Source organism: Camelus bactrianus, chromosome 15 (assembly GCF_048773025.1).
Source record: "Camelus bactrianus isolate YW-2024 breed Bactrian camel chromosome 15, ASM4877302v1, whole genome shotgun sequence".
Classification (NCBI taxonomy): Eukaryota; Metazoa; Chordata; class Mammalia; order Artiodactyla; family Camelidae; genus Camelus; species Camelus bactrianus.
The window spans coordinates 65,505,306-65,513,625 of NC_133553.1; positions in this window are offsets into that span (position 1 = coordinate 65,505,306).

Genomic DNA, 8,320 nt, shown 5'->3' on the forward strand with positions numbered 1-8,320 from the left:
CTAAATCACTCTGCAATAAGCATGAGTTCTCAAGGAATGAATAGCTCACACCAAATAATCGAGTCTCTCTCCGCTTGGTTTTTTGATTTATGGGTTTGAGACCACTATGACCATGGCTCCTCCTGGCTTTAGTGAGCCATTTGACAAAGCTTCTCTGGAAATCTTAGTATGCAAGATAACGAAATGTGAGTTGACTGCCAATACATTAGGTAAATGTGTAACTGGCTAAACAACTATACATAAAAGATGTCGATAAGATATTTTTCATCAGCAACTCAGACAAGAGTATTTATGACATGCTTATCAGATTTCCAAAGAATGTCAAACTGGGAGGGATAGCTAATAATTTAGATGACAAAATTGGGATTCCAGTCTCTAGATAGACTGGAACTTGGGCTAAAGCTATGACTAACAAGGTGAATGGAGGTAATGAAAAAGTTTTCATTTATGTAAAAAAAAAAAAGCAGTAATATGAGCTCAGGAAGAGTTTGACATGGGTTAGCAGTAATTCCTTTTATAAGTGAGCATGCTTTGGGCTGCATGTAACAAAAATACATGATTCAAGATACATAAGGCGATTTATCATCCCCTATAATAAAAGACACAGAGGAAAAGTGGCTGTAGTGTGAAAGTGTTGCTTCTCTAAGAGTAAAGTGATTCTCAAGCAATTGGGTGGTGCAGAGGAGCAGAGAGCTAGTTTTTGGAGATATTTGACAATGTCTGGAGACATTTTTTGTTGTCACAACTGAGGAGGGATGTGGTACCAGCATTTAGTGGGCAGTGAGAGGCCAAGGATGCTGTTAAACATCCTACAAAGTATAGAACACCCTCCACAACAAAGAACTCCCTGAGGGGAGTTAAGGGATTGCCTTCCCTGGAGTCACATGCAGGAGGGGTAGATATGTGAACAAAACTGAGGTTCATTAGGAAAGAAGATTGGAAAAGATGAATATTAGGGGGTCTGCCATAAAGACAGAATACTCATATTAAATATGTCTATTGCGTTCATTGACTATGATCCAGGGTCATTTCTAGTCCACAGAAGGTCTCTGTATGAATTAGAAAAGGCACCCCCTTCCTCAGACACTTCACTGCCATCTGCTGGAAAATTATTATAAGAAATATATAAATCTACAATCTGTTGTAAAGAGAGCCCCCTAGAGTTGTGCAGTACATAAACTCACAACAGATTAGCGCAGCCCTTCTGTGAGTCTAATATGACCCAGCTACATAAAATGGCAGTCAAACAAGGAGCTTAGGACTTTATCATCAGGAACTGTATGTCCCAAGGAAGGAAAATATTAGACCACAGCTGGAATTCTTGGTTAAATTCTAGGTTCCATAGTTTAAGATAAAAAAAAATTGACCAAAGGAAGTGGGACAAGAGAAGGAAGAGCCAATAAGTCATAATATATGAGAAATGGTTTTTTAAAGAAAGGAACTGGAGATGTAGAGAAGAAAAGAAAGAAGAAGAAACATTAGAAGTGAACTAGAGAGTTCTCTACAATTACCTGAAGGGTGTTAAGGTGAGAGATCAGGCTAAATCTCTGTTTCTCCAAAGGACAAAAATGAGTCCAATGATAGAACCATAGAATCATGAGATCTCAAGGGTGGGCGTGACCTTGATGGTCAATTAACCAACTTCCACAAATAACGTCTACATTTACTCTGCAATGCTCCCCAGTAGTCACCCCACCAGGGCACCTTCAGTCAATCCCAAGTGTTTTCTTCATTACACTAAACTCTGCCTCCTTTGATACCCATCCATCATTCTCAGTCCCCTTTGATGACTGCTCTCTGATGACAAGTAGGTTTCAGAGAGTCAGACTGGTTTTACCAAGGTTTCCAATCAAGGGCTTTAAATAGAAGATGAACAACATTTGTCAGGATCAGATTCCTCTTCCTTAAAACAAAAGAGTTAAGGCTAGATCTCCAAGTTCTTCCCTAGTATTCAAGTGCAGTATGGCCTTTGGGTTACAGAATCAGGAATGCGACGTTCAAACACAGAACTAACTATGTTGCTGCCAGATTTTTCCTCTCAGTTCCTCACTCTTCGTGTACACATTTGCACAATTTAGTGCTTGAATTGACCGTAATTAATTTCATCAGTCCCTAACTGATGAAACTTCAGGTTGTTTCCAATTTTTCCTTACTACAAACCATACATATAAACATCCTTATATATAACTTGTGGGCATTTCTGTAAATATTGTTATAGGTTAAGTTTCCAGAAATGGAGTTGCTGACTAAAAGGGACAGACATTGCAAACTCAGTTCTCCTTAACAATTTGTATCAATTTATACTTGCCCTCACACCAATACTCTTAACCATTTCTATCAAACTGATACATTTATATTTTAATTTGAATTTGTTTGATTATTAGTAAGGTTGAGCATGTTTTCTCATATTTATTGATTTCTATAAAATGCTTTTCATAATCCTTGCCCATTTTCCTATGGGTTACCAATATTTTATAAAAGTCCTTTATATAATATGATTATTAATGATTTCTTCTGGTATGTATGTTATAAATATTATTTCCAGTTTTGCATTTTTCTTTTACATTCTATTTAGGTCTTTCACTGGACAGAAATATTTAATAAACTCTGATATTGTTTTATTTCATAACTTTTAGGTTTTCAGTTATGCTTAAAAAGATGTTTCATATGGAAAGATAATGCAAGTATTTTCCAGTACTTTCATGGTAAGATGTTTTACATTTAATTACTTAATAAAATTAATTTTTGTATATGATATCAAGTAGCTACAGGCACCATTTTTTTTCAGATGGATGTCTACAAATTCTGACTCAATTTATTTAAAAGTTCTTTCCCCTATTAATATGATTACAACCCTTTTACACATTTTACATACTTAGTTCTTTTTATATATGTATGTACATCCATCTATTTTTACATTCACTATTCACTTCTATTAATTAAGTTTTCTTTTTCTGTATCTCTGTCATATAATTTTCATTACTGTATTTTATGGTACTTTTGATAGCTCATAAAACAAAGTCCCTTTTATTATTCTTCTTTTACAAAATTATAATTGATTTACCATGTTCAAATGGTAAATCCATTGGGCTTTTTATTGGAATTAAATTAAATTAACAGAGCAATTTGGGAAGAATTGACATTTTTACACAATGAAATCTACCCATCCATGAACATATTATGTCTCTCCATTTATTAATTCAAATATTCTTCTATGTCTTTTTTTAAATTATATATTTTAAAGAAACGAACTGGAGATGTAGAGCCTGAAGAAGAAAACACTAGAAGTGAACTAGAGAGTTCTCTACAATTACCTGAAGAAATACAAGAAATGTATTTTCACATACATTTCTTGTTAAATTTGTTACTAGTTATTTTGGAGTTAAGTATGTTCTTTGAATGACTTTTTTTTTTTTTACATTTTATTTTCCAACAGGTTATTTTTGGTATTTAAGAAGCCCATGTGGCTTACTAGGAGTTTTCATCAATTTTTAAATTCTGGCCAGTAACATTCTGACATCCATTGAGATCATCATAGTTTTTTCTTTAATCTATAAACACAAATTAATGAATTGTCTAATATTGAATTGCCTTGAATTTCTGGAATGCTTAAGCTTGGTATTTTTATTTTTTTAAAGTTATATTGCTATACTGAAATTTCTTATGATTTATTTAAGATTTTTACATTTCCATAAATTTGTCATTATTTTAGTGCTATCTTTGTTAGATTTTATCTTTTGTTAGATTTAATATTAGGTTTAAATGAGTCTCGTAAAATTATTCTGGAAGAGCTTTATCTCTAAGTATAGATGAGAAATATTTGCCCATTGGAGATCTGATAGAACTCATTTGTAAAACCATCTGGCCTGAGGTTACATATTTTATTACATTTACACTTTGTTCTGTGTTTATTGATCTTTTTAGGTCTTCTGTCTTCACTTGAACCAATTTTGCTATTTATATTTATCATGAAAAGTGCCCCAGAATTTCAATTTTATAGACATAAATCTACACATGACACTGATTTTTAAAAACTTTTCCTCCATATATGTAATTTTATGCACTTTCTTATTTACAAGTTGTGTATTTGTATTCTTTTTCACTCTTTTCTTTCCTTTTTTCTTGCCAGTCTTGAAAAAGATTCTTCTACTTTATAAATCCTTTCAAAGAAACTCCACAGGAACAGCGACCACATCTGCTGTGTTCATTTCAGGATCCCCAATGGCTTTGTGCAGTACCTGGCACGAATTCAGCATGCAATAAGTATTTACTGACAGGGTAAATCGATAGAGCTTTGTTTTGGCTTTCTATATTTGTTGCTTTTTGTTTGTTTGTTTGTTTCTAATGCATCAATTTCTTCCTCCTACATTCTTTTGATGTTTCTTTTCTAGTTTCTGAAACAAAACTCTCAGCCAGTCCCTTTTATTTTTAATAAAATAATTAAGACAATGAATTCTACTCTGAGTGCAGCTTTGGCTTCACCTCACAACTTTTGATGTATTAATTTCTTCGTAATTAATTTTTAGATAGAAAATAACATTTTAAGTTATTTCAAAGTGATGCCATTTTTAGAAAACTTTTTAGTTTTGTTTATTATTCCTAGCCTTATTGCACTGTGGTCAGTTTTAGAGATTTATTGAGAATTTTTTAATATACTTGTACATGGTTTTTTTTTTTGGTAAATGATTCACAGGTATTTGAAAGGATGTTTTTCGGTGTATTGAGTAAAAGTTCTATTACATACATTAAATCAAATTTAATAATTGTGTTATCAAAATCCTTTTGAGTGTCTGTCCAATTCTGACAGAGATGTACTAGGATCTCCCACTATGGTTGTGGTGCCATTAAGTTCTTCCATTTCCAGCATTTTATGTCTTTCTGTACTTAGCTTTCAATCTGTAAACTTTCATCAATATTGAGTATTTTCATTTATTATAAATATAAATTACTCATTTCTAAATATAAATTATTCCATTTTTTTCCAATCTAATTTTTTGCTTTGAATTCTATTTACTCTGATACTGACATTGCCATCCCTGCTTCTATTTCTCTTCCTAATCTCCCTTTCTCTCTCTCTCTCTCTCCCTTTCTCTGGTGCACATGCATTTCCCAATATATCTTTGTTTATATCATTATTTTCCACATCTTGTATCAGTTTGGTTTACATATTTATCTTATAGACAGCAAAATACTGGATTTGGCTTTTACAGCCAACCTGTGATTTTTTTTTCTTTAAATAGAGACTTTAACTTAGTTGCACTTATTGTCATTTTTACGTTACATCACATTCTTGACATTCTATCTTCTGGTTTATACTTACTAATATTTCCTATTTTCCTTAATACGTTTTTTTGATTATTTTTATTCTGCAGTAGTTTCAAAGTCCTACAACCTATTTCTGTCCCACCACTCGTTATCTCTAAATGTTGACAAAAATATCTGAACAAAATACTCACATCAATAAATAAACACTATCTCAAAAAGCAAAATGAAAATTTAAATATGCTTTTCTGATACCTTTCCTATCTCTCTACTTTCCAGATTTTTACATTTATATTTTTCTTTTTTGCATAATCCTTTCATTATACTTGCATTAAATTTCCAAATCCCATTACTAACACGTTTATTTGGATTAAACTGCTTCTCATATCCTGGATCTTCCCTTTACCTGGATGTATTTTTCTCTGATTCATTTTCGGTTTTGTTTCTCCTCAATCGCTCCGCCCAGCCCTTTCAGAAAGGGCATGCAGGTGTTTTGACGTCTGTGTTCCAGAAATGCCTTTCTTTGTCTCTCACCTCTGAACCTCGGTTGGGCTGGTATAAATTTCGCAGTCACCATCATTTCCCCTAGAGAAGTTAGGTGAATGATGGTTGCCAGGCAGCAGGGGTGGAGTCGGCCTGGGGTGGGGACTGAGTTGGACCACACTAGTTGGGGCTTCCTTTCCGGCTGGGTGGGCTGAGAACAGAGCAGCAAGCCAGAGTTCTCAGTGAAATGCTCATGGCTATAAGGGTTCCAATCTCTCATCCTCAAGTGTTGCCTGTTCCCAGCGGTAGTCCAGGGGGCTGGAGAGTACCTTGGCCAAAAGCTAAGGTGAAGTGCTCTGGTTAGCCCCGGAAAACCTTCAGTTTGCTTCCTGGCCTCCTACTGGGAGACCTTCAGTGCACCGTGTCTTTAACAAAGCCGTTGACGTCAACAGGAAGAAGGAAAGGAGTTGCCACTGTAGGTGCCGATGGCCTTAGAGGATTCCACCATCCTCAGGATTCCTTTCAATTCTCCATATTTATGGTAATGTTCAGAGTTAGCTGGTTAGCTAACCCTAACCCTAACGCTAACCCTAACCCTAACCCTAACGCTAACCCTAACCCTAACCCTAACGCTAACCCTAACCCTAACCCTGCCACACCCACTTCATTCTTCAGTCCACATTGAGAGTTGGTAAGGGACACACATAAAATGAGCCCACCGCTCTCCCCATGGGGAATTGATCAGTTTCCAGTCATGTCCTTTCAATTTGCCAACTGAGACTGTCCCACCACACACCCTGTTAGCTGACCCTATTGCTGCAAGCATTGGGTCCTTTGAAGCTTTGCAGGGAAGGTCCCAGTCCTCACTTCCAGGGGCATCCTCCTTACCTGTAGTGCATGCTCACCCACGTGCTGATCAGCTGTCCCTTCAACCTTCCTCTATCTGCTTCTTTTCTTCCAGAAAGTCCTACAAACACCTTCTCTTTTCATAGCAGTCTCCCCTGTTTATCAGTGCTGCTATGGACCTTTTTTTAGCTCTTGTTCTCATTGGTCATTTCAGTGCATCCTTGGGAGGTTAGAGGTGCCATCCTGGAACTGCATCATGACAATCCAGAAGAAGTACAACAGTCAGAGGGAGCTGGGGGTGGGCACCTGGCTGGGAGACTAGGATGTGCAAAAGTACGCAGTATGAAAGTACACGGCCCATCAGCAGGGAGACAGGAATGGCTGGGCCATTGGCATCACTGGCAGGTTGGAGGGGTGTGGCCTGGGTCAGGGTCAGGAGATGCTGGTTGGCAGAAGCCAGACCCTGAAGGGCTGGCATACAATGCCAAGCAGTCTGAACTTTGTTCTGCAGACTCTGGGAGTTGTAGAAATGGGATGAGGTAATTGGGTTTTGTGTTTAGAAACATCACTGTGTTGTCAGGGTGGAGGAGGGTAGACGGATGCTAAGAAGCAAGCGACGGGAGGAAGCGACTGCACCAAAGGAAGCAGGAGCTGCTGAGCACCTGATCTAGGGCAGTGGCCCTGGACACTGACAGGACGAGATGGATCCCAGAGACAATAAACAGGGAGCTATAATCACTGGAACCTGGAAACCTATTGGATGTGGGGGGTAAGGCAGAGGGTAGAGTCAGGGATGACTCAGAGAGTTCTGGTTTGGGCAACTCAGAGGATTATGTTTCTATTCATCAAGATAGAGAATACAGGAGGAGAAGCAGGTTTGGGGGGAAGATAATGAGTTCATCCTTGAACTTTTTTGCTTTTAAGTTGCCTGCAAAGTGACAAAGTGTTGATGTCAACAGGTTGGGCCAACAGTTGGGTCTGGGGCTCAAGAAAGGAGATGTGTCTGGGAGTTATAGTGTGTGTGGTAGTTAGTGACAGCATGGGTGGGCCTGTCCTGGGAACATGGAGAGCGAGCAAAGTGTGACCATACAGGGCCCTGTGCCCAGAAGGGCCGCAAGCTTGGTTTAATGCGCTACTGTTGCCATCTTGGATTTCTTAATTTTTAAACTAAGGCGCCCCACCTTTTCATTTTGCATGGGGCCCTGCAAATTATGTAGCAGCTTTTGAGGGTGAGAAGGTCAAAGATAAAATGTCCTGAAGTATTGAACTGAAAGGGGTGGGCGGTACAAGAGAAGCCTGTGCCAGGTGGGAGGAGACACAGGAGAGGTGGGACGTGGAAGCGAAAGAAGCAAGGGCCCTGGAGTACTCGGTCAGGTGGAGGAGTTGTTAACAGCCTTCGAGGGCCTGGGAGCAGCAGCCAGCTCACACTTCTGAGGTTTGAAAAGGATGAGGACCTGTAGACTCAAGAATACACAAAGCAGACTTCTAGTTTGGTGATGCAGTGTGGAGAGAGATCCATAATTGACCACCTTTTCCCTCTTCTATCCCTGCTGTAGTTCAAACCCTCATCTGCGCTTGTCTGGACCACAGTATCCTCCTAACTCTTCCCCACTTCATCCCTGCCCTGACTGGCACGGTGATTATGCTGAAACTTAAGTCAGATCATGTCACACTGCTGCCCAGACCCATAGAAGGCTTCTCCTCTCAGAAGAACCTTGAATCTCTACTG